At 42.7% G+C, this 27,329-nt stretch overlaps 1 long non-coding RNA gene across 2 annotated transcripts in view; it reads left to right on the top strand.

The window, feature by feature from the left end:
* Positions 1–27,329, top strand: part of LOC106730065 — a 103,362-nt gene that overhangs the window by 18,502 nt on the left and 57,531 nt on the right. The gene's annotated exons all lie outside the window — the stretch shown is intronic.

Raw genomic sequence — 27,329 nt, 5'->3', positions numbered from 1 at the left:
TCATGGAAATCACAAGTCTTGAGTAGTATTTAGATATCAGTAACATTGTCCAGGAAATGTTGAACTCTTTTCACTTCCTCCCCTCTCCTTCCACCACCTCCTACCCCTTCTACAAGCTTAGCATGGTAAGTTCCACCCATGGAAAGCCCCAGCATGTGGTGGGTCTGAACCCTGTCTGAACCCTTCCCAGGACCCACAGCCAGAAGTGGGATGTGGTACAGGGAACAGCCTCGACAAGGGCCAACTGGGACATGTGGCAAGGATTCTCTTTCCTTTTTGACACTCTTCAGCTGTGCCCTCCCAGGGAAGAGGCATGCTCATTCTTGAGCCTCGGTCAAGCCTCCTTGCACAAAGCTGTGTTGTAACTACTTCAGCACTCTCTTCTGCAGGGACTGGTGTCGCTAACCAAGGTTGAGGCTTGCCGTGGGCATTGCCTGGAGTCCTCCACACTGTGTTGATGCCCCGAGAGCCGGGTGGGTGGTGCCAGCCAGGCGGTTGGGTGCCTGGAGGAAGAGCAGTGTAACCACTCCTGGGCAGATGCCCCACCCTCCGCTCTCAAGCTTGGAGGGTGAATGATTTCCCGGCCAGCAGCTCTAGACAATAGCCAGGTCAGACCTGGTAAAGGAGGTGTATGTGAAGAGGTCAAACTGGAAGTGAATAAGAGACCTTGATGGTCAAGGTTAAGCAGGAAGAATTCCTGATACAGAAGTGGGTTTTTCCCTTTTAGAATGAGGATGTCCTCCGTGTGTGTGTGTGTGTGTGTGTGTGTGTGTGTGTGTGTGTGTGGTGTGTGTGTGTGGTGTGTGTGTGTATGTGTCCATCCTTCTCTTGTGTTCATCCCCACTCTGGTCTCCCAGTTGAGGAGAGGAGAGATGGCTCTGGCTGCCAAAAGTGGCCTCACAGCTGTAAGAGGCCCGACTCTGCCCAGCCATTTTTATGTTTCCCGTGTAAAACGTAACAGCGTTTTAACACAGCTTCTTTAAAGATCAAAGGGTACGCAACTGAATGGGAATCTATGGTGGGATAACGTAATATTTTTTTTCACAGCTCCCTTTACTCTCTCCCTACCCAACCCTAAGTAGAGAAAATATTGGGCCAAAGGGCCAAATAATCGCGTTTAAGGATCTCGCCATCTCATTTCCAGCCAGGCGCTTTCCCCTCCCTGTAACTTTCCAGTCATAATCTGGGGAATACTATTGATAACTCTGACACCTGGTGGTCACTGCAAAAACTGCACTCTGGGAGGATTGACGGTCCACTTCTATCACTTTTAGTTGTTTTAGTTTTTCCAGTTCCAATTTCAACATAAATAAGATGTACTTTATACATTAGTTATTGTTATTAGTTGAATTTTTATAAGTAAAATTCTTGCAAGTGCATTCAACAGAATACACTTGAATAGAAAATTTCTGTAAAGATATACCAGAAACTGCATGTTGTAGGGGGTGCATCTGGGGGGGGGGGGGATATTTTACTACACCCTCTAGTTCTCGCTGAAATTGATTTTAAATAAAAAGGATGTATTACTTTAACTGTGGCCGAAGTACCCGACTTGGGGCAGGAGGCCCAGAAGTCCAGGATACTCCCCCCAGGGGCTCCTACCCTCTCTGGTTTTGTGGCCAGGAATCTGTAGAGCTTTCATGAGTTTTGAGGGAGTGGGGTACAGCTGCATTTCCTCTGATCTTGTTCACTGATGGTGATGGGGGAGCCCAGCAGCTGAGCAGAAGCTGGTCTGGGGGAGCAGTGTGGCCAGATCACTGAAGCCGGGAACAGTCCCCAGCTCCCTTGGTGGTCATGGTAGTGAAGGAAGCAGCACTCCTGTCAGGTGTGGGCTGCCCGCTTCCCAAGGTCATGCTAAGTGGAGGGGCTCCAGTTGGAGAGCCAACCCCTCATTCAGGTTCCTGATGCCTCACAGGTGTGAGGCGCTGGGGGCCAAGTTTCACAAGGCTGGGGATGCCACTTAGGGTGCGAGGCTCTGGTTCTGACATCAGAGAGCAGGGCTGGGGGCGGATGTGGCCTGGGGCTGGCTGGCGGGAGAGCCGGGTCTGATAAAAGCGGCCACCTTTGGACTAGCTTCTCTGTGTCTCTTACTGTGTGGTACCAGCGTTTCCTTCCACAACTGAGCAGACCTCCCACTGCTTTCCCACTACTCTCCCTAATGAAAACATACTTACTTTTATGAATGTGCTGCATGTAGCCACTTTCCAAGTATATGCGGAGGCGCAGCAAACACACCTCGGGCTTGACTGTGCCCATTCACCCAGCTTACCAGCCAGTAGCCTAGAAACTGCGGGGCTGCATGACCTCAGAGGAAGAGGCAAGGCACTCAGTCAGAGTCTCCTAGGGCCAAGCTTGGTCTGCCGGGAGGAGAGAGGTCCTGCCTGCACTTGTCATGCAGTCTGGAGTGGGACCAGAACACAGGAGTAGAGCTCTTTTGAAGACGCTCTCCAGGGAAAGAAAATCTCAGCCCCACACTACACGCAATTATCGCAATTATTGGTCCTTATGCCCAGAGGGCATGTTTCAGCTCCAGTGATTAACTCTTTCAGGGAGCACCTCAAGGTGCAGTACTGGTTCCAGTGTCTGCCATCTTTCTGACTCCTAACAGCCAGGTACCTGACCTCCTGGTGATCCACCTCTCCTTCCTCTGGGTAGCACTGCTTTTACCTTCCAGGGCAATCGGGGTACCTCTCCTTTCCTCCTTCCTCCCTCCTACTGCTCAGATCAAAGCTCTCCAGCAGACACCATGTAACCTTAAGAATGGAAACCACATGCTTGGAGAGACAGAAGAAGGCTGAAACCCCAGTAACTTCCTGAAACTGCCAAAACAGTTTGCTTACTTCCGGTCCTCAATAAAGGGAGAGCATAAATCCACGTATGTATATGGCTGGGCTTTCTGTTATATGCAGCCAAACCTATTTGTAACAGGTACAGCGACCCTCAGTGATATCCAGGTGTTTTCTTTGTTCTCATCTATACGATGGCATAGGGGTGAATAGTTCTTAATAATGAAGTGAAACAATACAACTTGAATCTCTGGTTCCTTCTGATAGGACTCTGTGCACATAGTAAAATAGATCTGGTTGTGTTGATTCTCTTAGAATTATTGATTTGGAATCATTCTCACAGTGGGGGTAGGGTGGAGCTGGAGTTTCATAAGCACACATTAGTGTCTCATAGCTTTGGTTTAAAGTTGGTGGATAGCAGTGAAGAAAGGCATTAAAGATGCAGAGGGGAAAAACCAGGCTGCTCTGATTGCCTTTGTTAAATGCACATTTGGAGCTTGTGAAAAGCCCTAGTCCTGAGTGCAGAAAAAGCAGAGATGAGGTCCTTGGTTCAGTCCTCCTGCCCACTGGGGAGGTGAGCTTGTTAGTGTCATATGGCCCATATATTTCTTGATCTTGGAGTCATCTAAAAAAAAAAACAGCTTTATTAAGGTATAATTGACATACAATAAACTGCACATATTTAAAGTGGATAATTCAATGAGTTTTGCCATATGTTTACATCTGTGACACTATCACCACAATCAATAGAGTGAGCATACCCATCACCCCCAAAGTTTTCTTTGTAATCCAGCACATCTCCCCTCGCAACCACTGAGCACTACAGATTAGTTTGCATTTTCTAAAGTTTTATATAAATGGAATCATATAACATGTATTCTTTTTTTGTGTGTCTTCTTTCACTTGCATATTTTTTTAAAGATTCATCTACCTTGTTACATGTATCAATTCATTCCTTTTTATTGCTGAATAATATTCAGTCATATGTATGTACCACAATTTGTTTATCCACATACCTGTTGCTAGAATGTTGGGAACATTTCTGGGTTTTGGCTGTTAAAGCTGCTACGCATATATGTGTACAGGTCTTCATATTATTCTGGGTATATATGGAGGAGAAGAATGGCTGGATCATATGGTAGGAGTATGCCTAACTTTTTTTTTTCCTAATCAGGTATTCTTATTATACTTACTCTTGATTCATTGTGTCTTTTAAACAAAAGATGTTTAATACAGATTTATCTCTGATTCATTATACATTTTGAAGAGATGTTTTTTGTAGCCAGTATGAATTTTACTTTCCTTTCTTCCAAGGGGGGATAACCATTATCACTATTTTATAGAAAAATACCCACGCACAAGGTACCCCTGTTTCCCTTTTCCTCCCTCTGACTTGAGATCACAACTAAGAGGAATTTAATGACTGTGGACATATATGGTTGTTTCTGAATATATACTTCTTCTGCACATGTATGTGCCTTCCAAAATGATCATATATATAATTTCTTCTCTCAAGTATCATAGTGAGTTTTTAATTTTTAAAACACATTTATCAAGATTTTTGATAACTGGCATGCCACACAATTTACCCTTATAAAGTATACAATTCAGTGGTCTTTAGTATAGTCACAGAGTTATGCAACCATCACCACACTCTAAGGTTAGAGCATTCAGCCCTTATATCTTTTAACAGTCATTCCCCATTTTCTCCTTCCAATCTCCTCTAGGAGCTCTTGGCCACTAATAATCTACTTTTGGTCTCTCTATATTTGTCTATTCTGGACATTTCATGAAAATGGAATCATGTAATATATGGTCCTTTGTGATTGGCTTCTTTCACTTGGCATCATGTTTTCAAGGTTCATCCATTATTGTAGCATTTATCAGTACTTCATTCTTCTTTCTAAAAAACTAAAATTTATTTTTTAGACCTATTTTCAGTTCACAGCAAAATCGAGAGATTTCCCCTAAATCCCCTGGCCACACACACACACCCCCTCCCCTGTTATCAACATCCCACACCAGATGGTACATTTGTTCTGATCTATGAACCTGCATTGTCACATTATTATCACTCAACCATAGTTTACATTAGGGTTCCCTCTTGGTGTAGTTTCTTGTATAGGTTTTGACAAATATTTAATGACATGTATCCACCATTATAGTATCATTCAGAATAGTTTCACTGCCCTGAAAAATCCTCTGTGCTATGCTTAACTTTTTAAAAAGCTGTCAAATTGTTTTACAAAGTGGTTGCACCATTTTACATTCCTCCCAACAGTGTGTGGGAGTTGTAGTTCCTCCATATCCTTGCCAACACTTGGGATGATCAATCTTTTAAATTTTAGCCATTCTAATAGGTGTGTAGTAGGAGCTTATTGTGGTTTTAATTTGCATTTCCCTAATGCATCTTTTCATTTTTTTTTCCCGTTTTTTGCTATCTGTATATTTTCTTAGGTGAAGTATCTGTTCAAATCCATTGCCCATTAAAAACATTGCTTTCCTATTGGTAACTTTTGAGAATGCTTTATATAGTGTGAATATAAGTCCTTTATCAACTATATGCTTTGCAAAGATTTTCTCTCAGCTTGTGGGTTGTCTTCATTCTCTTAAGAGCTGAAGTGTAAAATTTTGATGAAGTTCACTTTACTAATTTTTCTTTTTGTGGTTCATGCTTTGGTGTCATATCTAAGTAATCGTTGCCTGCTCTGATGTCACAAAACTTTTCTCCAATATTTTCTCCTAGAAATTTTATAGTTTTAGGTTGTACATTTAGGTCTATGCTCCATTTTGAGCTACTTTTTATATATGGTGCAAGGTATGGGTCAAAGTTCATTGTTTTCCATATGGGTATCCAGTTGTTTCAGCACTATCCTTCCTCCACTGGATTGCCTTGGCACCTTTGTCAACTAGTCGCCCATGTGTATGTGGATCTATTTCTGGGCTCTCTATTCTGTTCCATTCATCTATTTGCCTTACTTACACCAAACCTCACTTTTGGACTCTTACTGCCTTTAAATAAACCTTGAAGTCAGGTAGTGTGAGTTCTCCAACGTTATTCCTTTTCAAAATTGTTTTGGCTATTCTAAATTCTTTGCATTTTCATATAAATTGTAAAATAAGCTTGTCAGTATGTGCAGAATATCCCACTGGGGTTTTCATTGGGATTGCATCGAATCTATAGAACAATTCTGGGAGAATTGATGTTTTAACAATAATGAGTTTTCCAAGAATGTCTATTTCTCCTCCTAGTTTTTTTTTTTTTAGTTTTTATTTAATTTCTTTAATTTAATTTCAGCAATGTTTTGTAGTTTTCAGTTTACCTGTTGAATACATTTTTTCAAATTTATCCCTACTTTTTCATATTTTTGATGCTATTGTAAATGGTATTGTTTTATAAAATTTCAATTTCTGATTTTGTTTTGCTAGTATATAGAAATACAATTGATTTGTTATATTGATCTTGCATTCTGCAGACTTACTAAACTCACTCTCAGCACCTCCATATTGGGCCACTCTGGTGTATCTTCCAAGATACTGGCTTTTCTTGGTCATTTAGAGTCCTTGTGTTTTGTAAGAACACTCTCAGGTTTTAACAGGAGGACCTTTCACTTCCTTCCCTGAGTTTTCTCCTCTTGAAATCCTACAACTTTTGGTGAACTGGGGGAAAGACGTTCCTTCGTAAGTCATTTATTTTTTCAGAATTTCTTCTTTGTTTTCAGGCATCACTTTTCTTCCATCTCAGGCAGACTGCCATTTGCTTTCTTTTTCTATTCTTCTTTTTCTTTCTCTTTTCCTCTTTCTTTCTTTGAAAACTTTAATTGTGGAATATTTTACGTTTGCAAAAATAGAGAGAGACTGGCACCGTGGTATTCCCGTGTACCAGTCGACAGTCATTAACTTGTATTCAGACTGTATTTTTCTTTTTTAAAAAGTGTTTTCTTTTTTTTTTTTAAATTGAGGTATAGTTGATGTATAAACTGTGTTTCTCTAATGCTTCTCACCTGCAAATGTCAGAGACGAATTTTCAAGTTACATCAGAAATCACGTGGTAGGGGATACACAACCCATTTTGTCTGGCAGGGCGTGTGTAGGACTCCTGGGTTTTATCCAGGTGAGGATGCATACAACATAAAAATGAAGGGCCTCCAGTGGTTTCCTGGGAATGCCCCAGGCATCTCAAATATTCTCTCACTTTGTGTTTTATGCCTCGTCCTTAACTATAGCCTGTAGCTTTTGCTCTGTGCTTTGTTTATAGTCTCTGGTTGATTTAGACCATATCTCATCTTTCATCTAGGTTTACACTCCTTGAATGCATTTCCTAAGCTTTCTTCTTTTTTTCTTCCCCCTCCAAGTACATATATACCTAGAGTGTTCCTTATACATCAACTGTGCTTAATGAATGAAAGCAAACTAGCATAATGTAGTGATAGGCATCTGGTAGAGTCCTGGCACTACTACCTGCTGGCTGCTGTGCCTTTTCCAAAGTTGCTAAACCTCTCTTGAGATTCAATATCATCGTCTGTAAATTGAATAACACTCACCTTCGGGATGAGTGTTAGGATTAGAAGTAATGCAAGTAGAGTGCTTACCATAGTGCCTGACGCACAGTAGTAACTCAGTAAATGACAGCTATTATGGTTTTGACAGATGCAGCAGTGCGGTGAAATGGATGGCAAAGAGCATTATCCCCAATTGACTGACTAAACAGGCACCAGAGAGACTAGAATACTGACTAAAGTCACAGACAGATCCATAACTGAACTCATAAATGCCACTCCCTGGACTCAGAGGCTCCTGCAAACATACCAAAATCTAATTTCTGCTTATATCTTTATGGGTGAATTCTATTTTATAACAGAAACAAGTACATTTCCAGCAGCTCATTTCAAGAGGATTTACTGAATTTCTGATTCCAGGCATCTAGTTTCGGGCTTTGTGCCCAAAACCATGTCCTTACATCCACAGTAATATTTGAAATGAGCGTATCAGACCAGTACATCTCTGTTGGGGTGTTTTGCTGAGTTTATTTGTGGACAGGCTGGTTCTCAGAATCACAAACTGTTAGTGGGTAGTTTTTAAACTGTGGGAAGTGCTTCAGGCTTTCACACAGAGAAAGGTAGGTTAAGCGTCCTACTCTGTCTTTCTTTCTCTGTCTCTGTCTCTCTCTGTTTCGGTCTCTCTGTCTCTTTGTCTCACTGTCTCTCTCTCTCTCTCCCTCACTCGTGCGCACACACACACATGTAATTCTTTTGATTTATACTGTCTAGGTCCTGGAGAGATATGCACACCTGTGTGTATTCTTCCCCAAGTAGAGAAATAGTCTTTCTCAGATGTTTCCTCCATATTGTACTGATGTATCAAAATATGTTATTATTAATCATCTGTAAGTGTTCAGAAGACATAAGTTCTGCCTAAAAGCTAAAGGGAAACTTAAAAAATTAGTGAAAATTGTGTAGAAGAATCTCTCCTTTTAGGGGAGTAGAGGACTATTTGAACAAAGTCAGAGGAAAGGACTGTTGGAAGAGGCTCTGGAATGATGTACCTGTAACCACGGCCTCTGATATAAGACCCCTCTCACTCTGGATTTACAGTGTTAATTACAGTCTCCTTTTTGCAGGGATCACTGTAAGCAAGTTAAGTCAGATCATGATGAATTGCCTGGGCAAAAATAAAACACAGAGGCTGCTGGAAACCCTCAAAAATAACGGGGCTTCTCCCTCTTATTTTTTTCAAAATCTTGTTCCTTCATTAAGCACAGTGGCTGTAACTAAAGCATCTTGGTGCCTCTAGCACCTTTCATCATGCTTTACACACAGTAGGCACTCAATAAATAACTATTTTTGATGCTGAATGTGTAACTATGTATTGGTTGAGAATCTAGTGTGCAGCCTGACCTTGTTAGGTGCTACATGGACTACTCAAGAGGTATAACTCAGAATTCCTTGCTTTCACTGAGTCTGCAGTCTAGGCGGGGACATAGCAATTATGAGAAATGTTTGGCCATTATTCCCTCAAATATCTTGACTGCTTCATTTTATCCTTCTTCTCCCTCTGGTTCTCCAGCTGTACATGTTAAATCTTTTGATAATGTCCCGTAAGTTCCTGAAGCTCAGTTAATTTTTTCCATCTGTTTTTCCTTCTGCCCTTCAGATTAGATAATTAATCTATTTGTCTTTATTCAAGTTCACTGACTCTTTCTCCTGTTATCTTCATTCTGTTGTTAAGCCCATCCAGGAATTTTTAACATTTCAGATATGTATTTTTAAAGTCTAGAATTTCTATTTAGTTCTTTTTTTAATAATAGTTTCTAGTTACCTGTTGATACTTCCTATTTTTTTATTTATTACAAGCATATTTTCCTCTATGTCCTTGAGCTTAGTTATAATAATTGTTTTATAACCCTTGTCTGCTCATTTCAATATGTGAGTCATTTCAGGATTGACCTTCATTGATTTTATTTTTTATTTAGTATAGATAATGTCTTCCTGTCTTTTTGATGGTTAAATAATTTTGAACTGTGTCCTGGATGTTGTGAATGATATGTTGTAGAGATTCTCAGTTCTGCTATGTTCCCCTGAAGAGTATTTTTTGTTTATTTAACAGTAGGCAGTTAACTTGGCTGAATTCAAAGTGTGAACTTTATTTTCTTTGCTGTGAGCAGTGGCTCAAATTTCTGCTCAGTTCTTTTAGTCTTACCTAGGCTTCTTGAAGTCTGCCTCACACGCGTGTGGTTCCAGCATCAGCCAGAGATCTGGCCAGAATTTATGCACACAATTTGGGGCTCCTCCTGTCTGGTCTCTACTTTTTAAGGATTTCTCCCTTTGCTTTCTAGCAGCTATGTTTCCCTCAAATTCTCTTCTGTTTTTCAAAGCCAATAAGACCTTGGGTTTTTCTTTCTAACTTCTAGCTGCATTGCATGGTGCAATATGAGGCCTTCCCTCAGGATAAAAGTCATAACAATGGGGAAACTCACCAGTGCTTTTCTCTTCATCCAAATGTTGACTCTTTTCCAGGATCTACTTACTTTTGGTTGCTCTTCAATGTCTTCAGATAGTTGTTTTTACATTTAGCTCAGAGTTATGGTTGTTATCTATGAGAAGGTTGGTCTGACAGGAGCCACGTGGCTATGACTAGGAGCACAACCTAGACGGGTATGTAGGATCAAAAAACATAGGGACTAATAAGCAAGTTACTGTCAAAGAAACACTCAGAAACAAAAGCATTTCAAAAAGAAAAGAACTTTGCTCATAAAGAGGTTTGCAGGGAATCCAGGCTTTAGAAAGACAGGCTTATCAAGTAAAAAATGCAGCAGGTGTTGAAAGGAAAAAAACCCACCAAATTAACTGAGTTTACTGTCAGTCTGTTTATGGTGGAAAAACAGTTCTCTTGCATGATTTTAATATTTACAAAGATTGAGACATATCTTCAGACATCAACATTACAAAAATTAGGGTTAGGGACATTTTGTTAGGGAGGCAGTAACCTACAGGAAAAACTCAAGGTTTTATATTTTGAGGGCTAGAATTATACGGAGCGATCATCACGTTTTTGTGTGTGTGTGTGTGTGTCCGTAGGTGTATGTGTGTTTTGTCTCTGGGATTCTTTGTGGTCAAGGCCCATTCTAACATGCAGATTTGACATCATAAATTATTTGGTGATTTTCTGATTCAGCAAAATGCATTTGATTTGTTTTATTTAACAAATAAATATTTATATAGTATATAAGAGATGTTAATATGTAGAGACATCCTTGTTATATGTTGATAAAACCAGAACAGTTCTGGTTTAAGAACTAACTTGTAAATACTCTACAGTCGTTATTTGCTTTTCTTTTTTTTTTTTTTTTGGTATCAGAATTATTTTATTGCCTTTATCAGTTCATCTACTGAGCTAAGAAACAAGGACCTTCCAGTTTGCTTCTTTGAGGTTTACCTGCTGTAGCCTGTCTCTCTCTGTCTGAGACACTCAAGTTTGTGAAATTCCTGACCTGCTAGAAAACTTTTATTACTTAGAAAGCTGATTGATATTCTTTAAGCCGTGGAATAAGTTCTAGGACAGTTTCCTGGGAGCAGTATACTGGAACTGGCTCACACGGGCTCATGAGAGCTCATTGTTCAATTTATGGCAATTTTGTAAGCTGCTTGTTAATTATTTAATTATTAATTAATTAATTAAATTATTGGAAATTAAATTTTATAACTTACAATTAAATAAATTATGTTTAAATCAGTAATAATAACTACTCAATACCCATTACTTCATAATTATTGTATGACTTTTTTAAAAAATGTATGCTCTTGAGATTATTAGTATCTATTGTATCTTTGTGGTGGAAAGACTATAGACTGATGTGTTATTGAATGTCTCTTTCCACCTCCAAGTTCAGTGATGTCATGTTAAAATTGGCCATGATGGTGCAAATGGCCAAAAGGCACATGAGAAGGTGCTCAATAACACTAATTATTAGAGAAATGCAAGTCAAAACTACAATGAAGTATCACCTTACACCAGTCAGAATGGCCATCATTAAAAAATCCACAGATGATAAGTGCTGGAGAGGCTGTGGAGAAAAGGGAACCCTCCTACACTGCTGGTGGGAATGTAATTTGGTGCAGCCATTATGGAAAACAGTATGGAGATTCCTCAAAAAACTAAAAATAGACTTACCATATGATCTAGCAATCCCACTTCTGGGCATATATCTGGAGAAAACTGTAATTTGAAAAGACACATGCACCCCAACATTCATAGTAGCACTATTTACAATAGCCACGACATGGAAACAGTCTATCGACAGATGACTGGATAAAGAAGATGTGGTATATTTATACAATGGAATACTACTCAGCTATAAAAAAGAATAAAATAATGCCATTTGCAGCAACATGGATGGACCTGGAGATTGTCATTCTAAGTGAAGTAAGCCAGAAACAGAAACAAAAATACCATATGATATCGCTTATATCTGGAATCTAAAAAAAAAAAACACAAAGGAACTTATTTACAAAACAGAAACAGACTCTCAGACATAGAAAACAAACTTATGATTACCAGGAGGGAAGGGAGGTGGGAAGGGATAAATTGGGAGTTTGAGATTTGCTGCAGATACTAACTACTATATATAAAATAAGTAAACAACAAGATCCTACTGTATAGCACTGGGAACTATATTCAATATCTTGTAATAACCTATAATGAAAATAATATGAAAAGGAATTTATATATATGTATAACTGAATCACTATGCTGTGCACCAGAAGTTAACACAACGTTATATACAGACTGTACTTCAATTAAAAACGAATTGGCCATGATGTAAGTATTTATACCACAGACATTGGCATATACTACCAAGCAGTGCTTCTTCTTCCTTTGGGAGCCAGTTATTAAATGTTTACCAACATATTGTTTTTGTACGCATTTCCCTTCAGCCTAGAAAAGCACAGTCCTTGGGCCTAGTAGCAGCTTGTCACATTTAATTAAATGAGGTTCGTGTCTTATTTGATTTATCCAGTTCAGTCTTATAGGAAAGAAGATAGATTTTTACCCAAGTAAATAACTACATGATCACAAAAAAGTAAAGGAACTTAGTGGAAGCCTTTTGAATAATATTTAATCATTGTTACTATTGTTTTGGGTAATTTATAGATAAAATAGATGAAGTCTATTAATACATTTTACCGAATCAATATTTTCAAGTTTTTTCTTCAATTTCCTAGTTGAAAATATATACTAAGAGTTTTCAAAAGAAGCGTTTTTTTCCCCCCTGAATTCTAAGGAGCAATATTGGAATAATGTACCACTTAAAGAATGTTTCATTCCATTTATGAAAGTATGTCCTGCTAAACTGATGGTTAGAGATAAAGGAGAAAGAAAAGGATTTTTCCTCATATACCTACTCAAAATAGAATATTAACCACAATTAAATCAGTTCACTTATTCCCAGAAATTAATTTTTTATTTTGCCAATCTTGGGCTAAGCAGTCTACTTAAACAAAATCATCCATTTCTGAGCTAAAAGTCCTAGAGGTCCTTGGTACAGACTGGACGTGTGTCTTAGAAATGTCAGCTCCACCTGGGAAGCCTGGGCTCATGAGTCTGTTCACTGTAATGTCAGTAGTTAGGAGTGCCTGCTACTGTTTTTATTGCGTCTCTTTTTGAGGTTACTTCCAAAAGTTTCAATTTTATTTCTGAGTTTGTAGCAGAGGCCTTTAGGCAAGTATAAAGGAAAGGCAGACACCATGTGTTTATGACAAGACTGAATAACTTCGGCTAGTTCATTATAATGTCCAACAGTATCAGAATGGAGGAGAGTGAGCCATCTAATCAATTAATAAGGATTTAGTCAATGATTTCCCTGGATAGTGAGGGCATTAACCCCTGGGCCCTTAATTCAGTCCATATAATGTGTTTTATCTGTCACCAGTTGACAAGGGCATTTTAAGCCTAGTAATGAAATCTTTCTTCTATTTATTTATTTTGTTTAAAGGAATCAGTTTGTTGAAAGTTATTTGGTTAGTTTGTGTATATAAACTTGATATGGTGGGTAATAAAGAGGTTGTTGGGTAGGTGACTTGTGTAATAGACATGCAGAAATTTTATATTTGCAGAGCATAAAGGGAACTTACAAACCATGTTTTGGCTGTTACAAAATTGTCCTTAGGAAATCTACCTGAGGTTTGACATTAAGTGTGTGTGTGTGTGTGTGTGCGCGCGCACACGCACTTATGCATGTATTTTGTGAGTGGGAGCAGAGAACTGGGATGCTTCTCTGAGTGTGGTTTCAGTCTTCCCCAAAGGCTCAAGGAAGAGGGTATGATTGCTGTCAGCAAAAATAATGAAAAGTAAACATCTGGGGAGGGGCAGAAGGGAGAGCAGACAGTTCCCTGTATAGAACAAAGCACAAAGGTGAGAGAGAGTCCTGTTCTAGCCTGTCCAGTGCACAAAAACTGCTTAAGGAGCCGTACGCAGTGAAATAGTCCTTATCTAGTTTACCAGTAATTTTCTTCTCCACCTCTGAATTTTGATTGACTTTAGGGTTGTTCTAACTGTTAAATTTAAAATTTATTTTAATGGGAAATATCAATGGGCTTAAAACCTTTGGCAATACAGATTTGCCTGAACTTAAGTTCATCGTGGAAAGACCCAGACTGATAGCACAACTGAATAATTGTTCAACTCTTTAAATAAGATTTAGCACAGAATTCTTTTACTCTGTATGTTTAGTTTTAAAAACATCATTCCAGAAAGTTTGGAAAGTAGAATGAGAAATAATTAACCCATATTCCATCTCCCTAATGTAACTCGTATCATTTTTGGTAAATTTTATTTCAGAGTTTTATCATACGTACATCTATGTTATTTAAAAAGTTTAATCACAGTGTACACACAATTTTGATTATGACAGTTTCCTCTTAACATGGAGTCATAAACATTTTTCACGTTGCCACAAAGTCTTGGTAGCCATAGTTTTGATATTTGCTCAATGTAGAATTCCTTTAAATAGGAAGCTGCCTTAGAGCCTTCCAAGTATGGTACTGATTACAAGACACAAAATGCATGCAGGTTTTCAGGAACACAGCTATTGTGTCAAGTGAGACAGAACCACAAAGAGGTTGAAAAGAAGCCAGATTATCCCCTTTGTTAGCAAGGAGTGGTAGTGTATCAACATGGGCTAGAAAACCAGCATATCTCTTTTTCCAGGAAAGCAATCAACTCCTTATTTAGTTTCTCAACCAGGTGTCCAGATGAGTTGCAGAGTGATTCATAAGTGCTTTGTTTTTCTGTTCTAGTCAAAAGATTGTAATTTGGGGGTGATTTACTCATTCAGGTGCTGGCACATAGAATGAGATGGTAGTGAATCTACCAAAACCCACTGAAGTGTACACTTCAAAATGGTGAATTTTACGTTGTGTGAATTATTTCTTGATTTGTAATAAATCTAGGACTTAACCAATTATACTGTGATGGATTATGATACTCTGAGTCAGAAAACCTGGGTCAGATTTACTTGTGGAGCCACCCTCCCTCTCATCCTCCAGAATCAGGAGAAGCTCTGTTTCCTAGGGGGTGAGACAGTACAACCCATGTGATAGGCTTGGCTGGAAGACCTGGAAAATTTCTTTATCGTCATGGTTATGACATGGTTTGGAGCCCCCTTCTTTTATTCGTGCATTTATAAAGCACGAATTGCTCTGTGGATTGCTTTTTGCTGAGGCTTTTTGAGAGCATCTGGGAATCAGGAGAAATCCCCAAAGCAGAGTCATGGCAAAAGGCTGAGTGGTTTCCCAGCTGCTGACCCTGCAGCCACGCCTGGTCCTGGGCAACACTGAGAAGTAGTTGACATGTGTGTCACTTTCCTGGCCTGGTTGTCTTTTGGGTTATCATTCGCCAGGCTCTTCTATTTGCATTTCTCAAGTGATGAGTGTTTTCCAGAGTGAGCTCATCACATTAATCATATTAGGGTGTGAGTGGCCTGTTTAAGCCATATTTGTATCTCAAAGGAAGACCAAAAAGCTCAGAGGGAGGAATCATCAGGTGCCTTGGAAAGAAAGGGTGGGGGAAGTGGGAAGTTATTCTGAAGCAGTGGTGCCTTCCTGGGCATCCCTGAAATCACCCTGATTCAGGGCCCATTTGATCTCCTCATCCCAAGGCCAGTCTTGCTCGGCCTGTGCTGACTGCTGCTACTGCTACACCATCTGGAAGAGAAAATCAAGAAAACAGCTTTAGTTTCTTGCTCTCCTAGGGTTAGGCTAACATGGAGGCCACAGCGGCCTCAGCAGAAGCAGTGTTGATGGTGGCTGGTGGTGGTGGCAGGGGTGTCATTAGTAACTGTAATGAATCACGGCTGGGCCTGGCTCTCCTCTCTGACTCAGCTTGAAACTTCTTTCTGTTAACAGGAAGCCAGTAACCAGTGAAGTCAAAAACTTGCATGAAACTCTCTGGATCGGAAACCACCGGGTGTTGTTTAAGCTTCTGTTTCTAAAACAAGAAGGGAAACCATGGAATAGGAGCTTCCCTGTCCCCTTTGATGCAGAGGGACTAGGTTGGTAAGGCTTGATGGTGAGCCGAGGCTCTTGTTCCTTATGAAACGAAAAAATTGTACAGGAGTTTACAAAAACAGGAAGCTGGCAATGAAAGCTATTGGAATTAGGTAAATTAAACAGTCGGTTTGGAATGCAGGTGGCAGCCTGCCTGTGGGAAAGACTGGAGAATGAGTCAGGATGGGAACAGCCAGGTTGTCAAGCGCTAGTGCAGGACAGGGGAGGAAACTGTGAGGCAGGGGGCAAGACGTGGGGGTGTGGAACCATCACTGCCCTGGCCTTATCGCCCCAGGGCAGCGCTGGAACGGTGGGGCAGCGCCGGGAGGGGGGCTCTCTGGGTACAGTATGAGAAAATGAAGATGCTTACATTGCTCTAGGAGAGATTTGCATTTCCTCATGGATATAAGGGATGGAGCCCCCTTACTGTGCTCACGCTCTAGAAGGCTCTAGCCCACTGGCAGCTGCTGCCGAGGGGCCTGGGAACTCACGCTGTGATGAATGCGCCCATCAGAAAGAGGAGCTGGGAGCACCATGCTGTAGATCAGTGATTCACAAACTTTCGAGAGTGGAGACACTTTGTTACAGCTTGTTGTTTTAGGGTATACTCTTTCCCCCATCCTTTAAAAATATTTTTAGTGTAAACATTTAAGCAAGTGAAAATTAACTTTAAGTTTTAACATTTAAAAAAGTTCCTGTTATTTGAAACTTCTCAGACAACCGGATAGCCGTCTGTGGCACTGCAATATTAGGATTTGGACTCTCAGCTGTAAGCTGTATGCTCTTTAGGGCAAAGGAGAGCCCTTTGGGACTGATAAGGGAGCTTGCCATGTCAGTATCTTTGCTTGCTTACCCCTCCCCACTCCCGGCTATGTTGACATCTGGGGATACGTGATAAAATGTTCTTCTCCCAGACTCATTACTAATCACATTTTCTTCCTTCTAATCTCTCTTCCCTGCAGTCTATCATTCATCTGACCATCAGAGTTAATTTCCTAAAACAGAGTCTGTCGTGTCACCTCCCCTTTTCAACAATCCTCAGTGGGTTTCCCACTGACTACATAAAGTCCAGTACCTTACCACGGGGCGAGGAAAGCTTCTCATGATTTAATCCTCTAATACCTTTCAAGTTTTGATGTCTTTTACATCCCTCTATGGAACCACAAAATTCCTGCTAGACATGATTTCAGGTCATTTCTTGAACATCAGGAACTGAGAAGCTAAGAAACGAGAAGCTTAGCTCAAATTGCTTATATAATACAGGGATTTATGTGCTCCAGGATAAAAAAAAAAGTCCAGTATTAGTGTGAGCTTCAGGCACGGCTTGATCCAGCAGCTCAACAATTTCCCCAAGGACTCAATTTCTTTCTATCTGATTCTCATGGCCCCAAGATAATTGTGAGCAACTCTTGGGCTTTGTGCTTCTTTTTTCATGTCTCTAAAGAAAGACAGACTCTTTGCCCCAGCATTCCTCACCCGTCTTCAATCTGATTAAATTTGTTTATGTCATCTGTTTACCCCTGCACCAACCCCTGTGGCCAGTGGGATGTGCTGCAACAAGCTTCCTCTTTATATCAAAAATTTCCCGCAGAACTGAATGGACACCTAAATGAACATTAGGACTGTCGGGAAGAAGGCAGGGGGCTAGAACCTAAGGAAGCATCCAGTGTAGTTCACTCCATATACCCTGCACCTTCACATTTCCATCCCCCCAACACACCCCCCGCTGCTTCCTGGAATGTACCATTTGTTTCCACTGATCATAGCCCTACATATACTTAAAAGCCTTGCTTAAATGCTACCTCTTACTGTTATGTCTCTTCTGTTCTCCTGGTAAGATTAATCCTTCTATCCCCCTTCCTTCCCAGGGCACACCATGCTTCCATCTCATGTATAATTGCATTTATTAATGCTGCTTTGCATTTTTCTTGGAAAAATGTGCTATATTTACCTGTCCTCTAACATTCACTACCTCTGACACCAGACGTGTGTTTTTTTCCCCACACCAACCCATTCTGACATCAGCAGGGTGTTCTACAGTTCAATTCAGTTCTGACACTGTCAGATCCCACAAATTAAGGGCTCAGTCCCACAAGACTGTCCCGCTTCAGATGTTAATTGTAAGTCCCAGACTGTCACTTGTACTTCTGACCAATTGGCTATAAATCAGGGTTCCCATGACCCCCTCCTTAGGTTTGATAATTTGCTAAAATGGCTCACAGAATTCAAGAAAACTCTTACTTGCATTTACCAGTTTATTGTAAAGGATGTAGTAAAGGACACAGATGAACAGCCAGATGAATAGGTACACAGGGTGAAGTCCAGGACAGTCCTGAGCATAGGAACTTCTGTCCCTGTGGATTTGGGGTGCACCACCCTCTGGCACATGGATCTGTCCCCCAGCCTGGACGCTCTCAGAACTCTGTACTTTAGGGATTTTTGTGGAGGCTTCATCATGTAGGCATGATCATTTTCCTGCCCTTTTCCCCTCCCCAGAGAATGAGGGTGGGGCTGAAAGTTCCAGGCTTCTAATCATGGCTTTTTGGTGACCAAACCCCATCCCGGAATCCATCAAGATTCACCTCATTAAAACAAAAGATGCTTTTAGGAAATTCCAAGAGATTTAGGAGCTCTGTGTTAGCCACTCCTGTCACTCAAGAAATTCCAAGGGTTTTAGGAGCTCTATGTCAGGAATAGGAGTCGAAGGCCAAATATTAGCAGAAACCAGGATCAGATATATCTATACATGTATCTTACTGTTTTACAGCATTCTATCCAATTGTTCATTTGTCTAACTCCTCCATTGGCCAGAAAGACCCTTGAGGTAGGTGGAGTCATACTTTGTTCATCGTAGCATTGAACGGTCATAACAATAATATCATTACTGAGAGCTTTCTGGGTGAAGGCACTTTGTTAAGAACGCTTCCCACATCCTTTTATTTAAGTCTCATTTAGTCTTGACAACACAGTCAGCAGACAGCAGCATAGAGACTTGAACCTAGATGTTTCCTACTCCAGAGTTCATTTTCTCAGGCGTTTATCATGTTCATAGAGAAAGTTGTGAAGAGACACTTCCCTGGAGGATGAGTCCCTGCTAAGGTGACACTGAGTGGAGGAGGCAGACTAGATGGCAGAGGAGCTCCAGTCTTCCCGAGCAACTGGACGGACGGTGTCAGGAATGTGGGGCGGGGGGCAGGCGAGTGGCGACAACTCTGGGTCTTGTTGGGGAGGGTTTGCCGAAAAGGGTCTTCCTTCAGGACACCACTCGTGGGCAGAGTCCAGAAGTGCTGCTGAGTGCGGCTCCCTGAGCGAGGCCCTTGTCTCCTAGGAGTCCTCACAAACTGAGGGAATCAAGCCATTTTACTGGTGCAGCGAAATGGAAATTTGAGGCCCAAGTGAGTATCTGCTAAGATGAAATAAGCGGTGAGACTGTGGCCAGAAATGCTCTGTGAGGACACAGCTGGTCACTGGAGGGCCCTCCTTGTAGAAATACCATGTGGAGAAGGCGGAGGGAGCAGAGGAGGGGCATCCGTCAGAGCAGATGTCCAGGGCATGGAGGGGAGGTGAAGCTCAGTGGTGGAGTGCAGGCCTAGCATGCACGAGGTCCTGGGTTCCATCTCCAGTACCTGTGTTAAATAAATAAATAAGTAATCCTAATTACCACCCCCTTCCCCCCAAAAAAAGAAAAAAAAGAAGAACACCCAGGGCTCCTGAATGGTGGCAGCAGCACAGTGGGAGTTGAAAGGCTGGAGGCTCACTCCTTCCTTCACAGCCAGGCCCACTCTGCCTGCTTCCAGAGACTCCCAACTTGGGGAAGCAGAGGGGAAAGCCTTTGCCCAGGTGGAGGCGACCTTGCACTCACCAGCCCTGGAGAGGTGGATTGCTGTTCCACCAAGAAGAGTTTGGGGAGGGCCGGGATGTGGGCCAGATGGATCGAGTCTAGTAATGACTGAGCACCTCTGCCTATCTTCCCTGCTAAGTTCCACATAAACAACCAGTTGAAAAAGACTGTCCCCTGTTCATAGTCTTTATCACTGGGTGTTTTCAAAAGCAGTTTAAACGCTGGCAAACATAAGGCTTTTATTCCTTCTCTAACCACTGAAAGGAAGTGGTGGATTTAAAAACTATATGAATGGCAAAGAACAGAGCCAGAGAGACAGAAAAGGTGGCAGGAAGGGTGAGATGGATGATAAAAATGTGTTTGACAGGTAGAGGGGGGCGGAGGGTGGGGATGCTAAGGTGGAGGGATAAGGGCTGGGGAAGGAGAGACGGGAAGGAAAGGAAGGTAGGAGCCAATTCCAGGGGAAGGAGGAGGAACCCCTGTCCTCAAGCACACAGCTTGGTGGGGCGGGTTCCCAGGCTGGGAAGCCTGGGAGACTTCTGCAAGGGTAAAGTCACGACCCTTTTGGGAGGAGGTCCTTATTTTGACCACCTATGAAAAAGGTTGGTCTTTATTTTGTATTAAAAACCAGTACGCTGTTTAGTCCACAATGTACTAAATTTTGTGTAAAACTTAATTTGGTATAATTACAATTCCTGTTTGTTAAGCAGAGTGTGAGACATGGGCCTCACACGTGTTTGAAAGTCAGGACCAGCAGCACATTTAGCAGCCTCCTTCTCCTGTGTTAGTCTTTTGGTCCTTAATTTCGCTCTGTCTTTTTCCTTTCTTGATTTTCTTCATCCCTTTCGTCTCTGTCTCGCTCCCCCTTTTCATTTCCTTCCTTTTGGCGTCTCAGGCTCCTGCACGGGCAAAGCCCCGGGGTCCCCCGCAGTGGGAAGGCGATGCTGCCCGCAGCCCCCCAGGGCCTCCTCGCGCCGAAATTGACAGCCGAGGCCTCCCAGTCCCCAAAGCAGCGCAGGCAGCGGCCCAGGGAGGCCTGTGCCCGAGGTTGTCCAGCTCAGGCCCCAGCCTGGCGCCTCGGTGCCCATCCACCGCACAGGGGCGGGTCCACCTCCTAATCTTGTCCTCGCACAACCCTGCCAGGGCCGCACACACGGGAGCCTGGTATTTCATAAGTGGAGTTGGAGTGCCGTCCTCCCACGAGGAGAGGCGAGCAGGAGACGCTCCCTATTGAAAACACAGCTGTTGCAGAGGAGATAGACAGGAAAACCGACCCAGCCCTCTGGCAGAGGCCGCGGCGGGAGTGCCAGCTCCTGCGAAATAACAGGCCCAGCCCAGAGGCACAAACACGCGGCCCTGGCAGCCGCTGTGGCAACCGGCCCCAGGAGGGCGGGGCGCGGGGAGCCCGGAGACCCCTCAGTCCCAGGGAGGCAAACGGGCCTTCTCCAAGAGGAGGCCGGGTTCACACTCCATCGGGATCCGGTCACGGGAAGGAGGAAGGGGACGGGGCGGCCCGTGGGGTCGGGAAGCGGGTGTCCAGGAGTAGGTGCCACAAAACCTGGTCTGGTTCTAATGGAGCGAACTCACTCAAGTTACTTGCTCTCTTTGAGACTCACTTTCTTCATTTGAAAAACGAAAATGATACTTGCCCTGCTTACGAAAGAGGTTGTTCTGAGGACTCTGGTTGAATGATACCTTCCAGAGTCAGATCTGCGTTCAGACCCTGCTGTTGCTGCACGTTAGCTGGACTTGGCATCTGTTTTCTCATCTGGGAAGCACTGTAATAGCTCCTACCTCACAGGGTCGTGTTGAGGCTGGAATGAGCTTAGTACAGTGCCTAGTTTATTCTAAGTAGCTCAGTAAATGTTACCACTTGTCATCAAATAGGAGAACTTTGTGTAAGCATTTTGTAAATCCTGGTGCGTTCTTTAAAAATAAGGGACATCATTCTTATATGTCAGATCAGCTGGGTTCCAAGCACTATTTTGTAAAGGAATTCCCTTTCTAGTTTCCTTACCCCCTAAGAAAGGTTCCCCTTTCTTCCTGTGGTCCTTTGGGGCCTTCAGTGGGAGGATTTTCCTGTGATTTACTCACTCTGCTTCCTCTCTCCTTCCCTCTGCCAGTCCAAAACCCATTTTCCTCTGGGGCCCAACTCAACTCCTCCAAAAGTCTTGTATCACTAGCCTAACTCCATCTTCATCTACCTCTCAGTTCTCCCAAGACTTAGTTGTGTTGATGTCAATATCTGTGGAAGCCCATACAGAGCTCTCTGGCTTGAGTAAGTAACTGAATCTTGCTAAGCCTCAGTTTGCTTATCTGGAAAATGGGGACTAACAGTGACTACTTCATCGGGTTGTTTAGAGGATCAGATGACACCGAATTCCTGAAGTGGTCAGCATGATGCTCACTTGGTAAGGGCTCATTTGAGGTTGGTCATGACTATTCTGTTGCTAAGTGCCTAATGGGAACATTTTGCCTCCCTGTCTTGAGTGTAAGCTCTTGAAAGAGGGCATGTCTTCTGTTTTCTCACATACCACTCATTGTGGTGTACACGTGTTGGGTAATCAATAAATACCTTGAATACATTTTTCCCCCCATTTTGGTTGACTTGTTTGTAAATTTGCAGATTCAAGTTACTTCACAATGATGGCGTACTGCTTTTCTGCATTTTTACAGGGAAGAGAAACACCTACCATGTATGTAGCAGGGTGTTGGGCACTTTTTACAGTTTATCTCATTTAACTTTCACAGGAAGATCAAATCCCTGAGGCGGGTGTAATTATCTCCACTTTACCAACAAGAGAACTAGGGCTCAAAGAGATTAAGTTGACCTAGATTACACAACTGGTAGGGCTGGGAATTGAGCTCAGGTCTGTTTGACTCTAAGGCCTTGTTTTATTTTATTTTCATTGTTTGTGCCTTTCAGTCACATTGTCTTTGCAGAACAAATCCTGAACTTTAATTTCATTTACTGGTTATACTAACACCATACAAACTTTTGGTGTTCAACAAAGTTGAACTGTCAATTCATTACAAAAAGTCTGCAGGTGCAAAGTACTTTGAAGAAATCAAAACTTTACCTGAAAGGAGTACTTTGATCCCTGTGACCTATTGCACTAAAAATTTGGTTATTTCTTTTGAAATGATTGGCTTACATTAGGCTTAATCTTGTTTGTCACTTTGAAAATACACTCTCTCTCCCGTCCCCCAGTCAGAAAGCTTTTGGTGCCCAAGATCTAAGGGAAGTTCCCTTATTTTTAAGAATCTTGGTTCATCGAGTTTTGACCTGTAATGATCTTTTGGGAATGAATCTTCTGGGACTAGCAAAGCTCTTGGGAATGAAATTCCTTTGTGACAAAGGCAGCTGCATGTTAAACACAACCAAAAGCCCAGCAGTGAAGTGGTGTCCATGTGAGTCACCGGGACGGGGGCCGAATTCCCATTGACTGCACACACAGGCACTCACTCCACACAGAGTCGCTCGTCTTTGTCCAAGAACAGTGGAATGTGAAACACTCAGGGCAAAGTTCTGAAGCGAGCACATTCTGTCTTTACTGTCTTTGCTCCTTCTCCCTTCAGGCTTGGCCTCTGCTCTGCCAGGCGTCAGGGCTCTGCTCCATAACACCCTCCTCCCTCCTCCTGGCCCCAGCAGCAAAGGATCTGCTGGTGGTCATGGGTCATGGTCTCTGCTGCTGCTCCTCGGTGGACCGAGATTGAGTCTGCCTGCTACTCCTGGGGGAGGGGGGCCATTTGTGAGGGGGAGGATGAATGAGAATGGGGTTTGCCTCGGCCCTACTTCCAAGGCCTTCCTTGAAATGAAACCCGATTTAGCCCTTTTAGGGGAACGATGTGAGACCAGAAGGGGAGCAGCAAGTCACCAAGTCCAGCAGCATCCTTGGGAAATGGAAGTAGTTGTTTTTCCATTAGACCCTTTTCCATACTGGAATTTTACACGTCTTTAGCAATCAGACTAAGTCCAGCATTGGTCTAGGGAGAAAGATGATCACATTTTAATTCTCAACAAGTTCAATATCTACATGAGAAATACTCTTATTCATCAAACAAGGGATGCACCAATTCTCAAAACATACCGAGTGTTTCAGTCCAGACAGAATAAATCAAGTAAAGAATGGTTGTAGCAACCCAGAAAAGAGGCATGTATGAGGCCAGGTGTTAGTGATAAGACACAGAATTCGGGTCCGTATAGATTGGGTTCAGATTTTGACTCTGTTGCTTAATAGCACCGTGACCCCGGTTAGGCTAAGTATCCTCTCTGTGCCTCAGTTTCCTCTTCAGTAAGTGAGGATAAGAATACTGTCTGTCTTCTGGGTTTACTATGAGCATTGAAGTAAGTGAATCAATATTTTTAAAGTAATTAAAATAGTGCCTGGCATATAATAAATTCTGTGTAAGTGTTTGTCAAAGGTACATATATATTTGATGTTTCTCTGGTATATATCTCCATGGTGTTAGGTACTGCAGCCTGATTTGTCAACTTGCGCCCATTGCTAAACCAAAAGTCTTTGAGAAGAACAGTCTAAACCCCAAAACTCACCGCTGTCCCTACTTTTTTACTGACAGTGTCTGCAAGAAGCAGATGTCTTGGCTCTTGTTTCCAGTTAGATTCATGCTCAACTGCAAAAACCTCATAGGCTTACCAGTGCGAGAGATCAATTTAAATGTATACCTTGAGTAGAGATGTCTCCTTCAACTAGTTACATACACATTCACATATAGAGGTGTTTGCTACGCGTGTGCACTGTAGAGATATGAAGAGAAACAAGGCCTGGTCCCTGATGGACCAGGAATGCTGTTTATATTCCACGTACACGTTTGATGCCTGTGCACGAGGGATTAAGCATTTCTGCACATCCTGGACAACTCTTCATTGTTTTATAGGCTTTTCTCTCTAAAAGCAAAGTCCGTTTCCCTGAGTATCAGGAGTGGGCCATCTGCCATACCTGAGTAACGAATGAGAGGCATTTCAGTTTTCACCCCTATTTTATGTTATATGTAAGCACTGTGAGACTCCAGGCCTGAAATGCATTTGGCGATGGAGAGTTTTATAAAATAGAAGCTAGAGGGTTTGAGCTAAAACATATCTTTCCCCCTTTACCCTCAAACACAAGCTTTTCCTTCCTTTCCAATTCTCTAGCTATGTTTCTCTTTAGACAGTGGTCATTAAAGCCAGATGTGAACCTCTTCAAACTCCCGAGGTGGCACGGGCTCAGACTTAGGAGAGCTGTAAATGCTTTTGGCATCTGAAGGAGCAGGCTTTCCCAGCAAAGGCAAATATTCGAACTAGCACAATAAGGTTTTATACTGTATTGGTGTCTGTCTTAATTGGAATTCCTGAGATGTGATTTTCAATTTAATGGTCAGTGACTTCGCTTGTACTCTGTAGAATGGGGCCATGGACCATTAGTGACACTCTCAACAGGAGTTCTTTATGATGAAATACTGCTCTAGCTCTCTGACTGATCTCACTTCCAGTCCCTCCTTGCTCTAATCTATTAAACACAGCTTGGCTAGTTTAGTTTTCCTGAGCATGGCTCTGATCAAATTACTCTCCTTCTCATAAAACTTCAGTGATTCCCCATTACATAAAGTATCAGTACGCAAAGATCCCTTTAATTCAACGTCCTAAAACATGGCTTCACTCTACTTTCCGGCTTCTCCCACTAATTTTATACCTCTATATATTCTTGTCTGCAATGAGACCTTATTGACCTCATTTATTAAGCATTGATTATATGTGAGGTACAGTGTTAGACCCTGGGGGTTTAAGGATAAATAAAATAAGATTTTTTTTATCATAAAGTAACTTACAGTTTAGTAGTAGAACTAGACATCTGAGCCAAAACTGGAGGTAAAATTTGTCAGATATTAAAAGAGAAGGGTAGTCCTTAGCGTCCACTGCTGGGCAAACATTATGGTAAGTCAGACCCCCCCATCTCTGCTGGTTTATTGGCCTGAGTATCCTCTCGGTTTCCTCTGCCTGTTCTGGCTCCACATTTCTCCCCACCTATCATCACCCCGCCCTGGAGACCCAGGGCCAATTGTGTATGGATGACCCTTCTCCCTGCCTCCTGCTCCCCTGTCCCAGTTTAGGCTCTTGTCATCTCCCCCTAGACTCCAGTCATCATCTCCCTGGCCCCAAACAGCTGCCAGAGTGGTCTTTCTGCAAACCTCCATCTGCTCATGTTACTCCCCCAGGGGAGAGCCTCCACACCTCCCTCTTGGCCACAAGGTGAATCCAAAGCTGTGAGTGTGAGGTGTGCAGACGACCAGGCAGATGCTCAGGCTCTGGGCCGCTCTGTGCTTCCCTCACCCAGGAGTCTCAGTGCTGGAGTTGTGGCGGTGCCTGAGCCTGCGGGGCGACGTCCGGGCCTGAGGAGCATCCTGAGGCCCTGTTGCACCCTCAGACCTTCAGTAGACTGTGCCAGTGTCTTCCAGGGGCAAACCCTGGAAGCCCTGACCACCTGCCCGCAGAAGGAGACTTGAGAAGGTGGTAGCATCCACAGTTGGGGACTTCGTTGGCTTTGCTTCTGGCCTGCCTGCTTCATCCTGCCTGGCTTAAACTTGATCACTGAGCCCTGGACTCTTCTCTCTTGACTGACCTGGGGCATCTGTGGATGTTCCATGAGGAATTTCTCCGTGGGGGCTCTGCTTCTGGGAAGGGGAAGCAGAGGCAGGCGAGGCTGGAGGGCTCAATGGTGCAGATACTGCGCGCCACGTGCAAAGGACTAGGGTTCCCCCTCCGCTGCTGGGGAGGCCTCGCGTTTTCAGTGGGGGCCCCACATGGTCAGATTTGTGTTTTAGAACGATTGCAGTTAGCATCCTGGAGCCACCGGGGCCTAACCCGAGGCTAAGAATTGAGACAATTGAGATGACAAGAAACTTTGGTTACCAATGGGGAAAGGGCAGGGAAGGGTAAATTAGGGGGTGGGGATTAACAGACATATATTACTATATATAAAATAGATAAATGATGAGGACCTACAGTATAACACAGGGGATTATGTTCAATTTCTTGTAATAACATATAGTGGAAAGGAATCCTAAACAAAAAAATATATGTATGTGTATGTATAACTGAATCACTTTGCTGTACACCTGAAACTAGTATTGTAAATCAACTATACTCCAATAAAAAATTTAAAAAAAAAGAATTGAGGCAATTGAGATGACAAGGACCAGAACCTTGTTAGTGTCCTGGCCAGTCCCTTGCTGTGGGAATCAGGTAGACAGGTAAGAGGAACCCATAAGAGGAGATGGGTTCCAGAAACAACAGAGACATTTCCTCTGGCTCCTAAGGGGATTCTGGAGCCAGTGGTCTCTGTACTGGCTCTGCTGGGACTAGGACTGTGCCTCCCCTGGCATTGGAGGCCTGATGCCATGGGTTTCCCTGTTCCTGCCCCACCCTGTCTGCTGAGAGAAGGGGAAACCAGGATGGAGAAGGTGAGCTGTCTCATCCTCACATAGGCCCAGAGCTTAAAAAAGCCTGGCTCGACATGTAAAATAAAAGCCAGAGGATGTGGTTTGGGTTGTCCCTGAAAAAGATCTCTATTTATGTATGGAAGGATATTTTCAGATGAAGTGTATTTAATATGAAGAAAGGGAGGCTGACCTCTCCGTAAGGGCTGTTCCTTAAAGACG

Source organism: Camelus ferus, chromosome 23 (genome assembly GCF_009834535.1).
Source record: "Camelus ferus isolate YT-003-E chromosome 23, BCGSAC_Cfer_1.0, whole genome shotgun sequence".
Classification (NCBI taxonomy): Eukaryota; Metazoa; Chordata; class Mammalia; order Artiodactyla; family Camelidae; genus Camelus; species Camelus ferus.
This window is presented reverse-complemented; position numbering and strand designations above follow the sequence as displayed.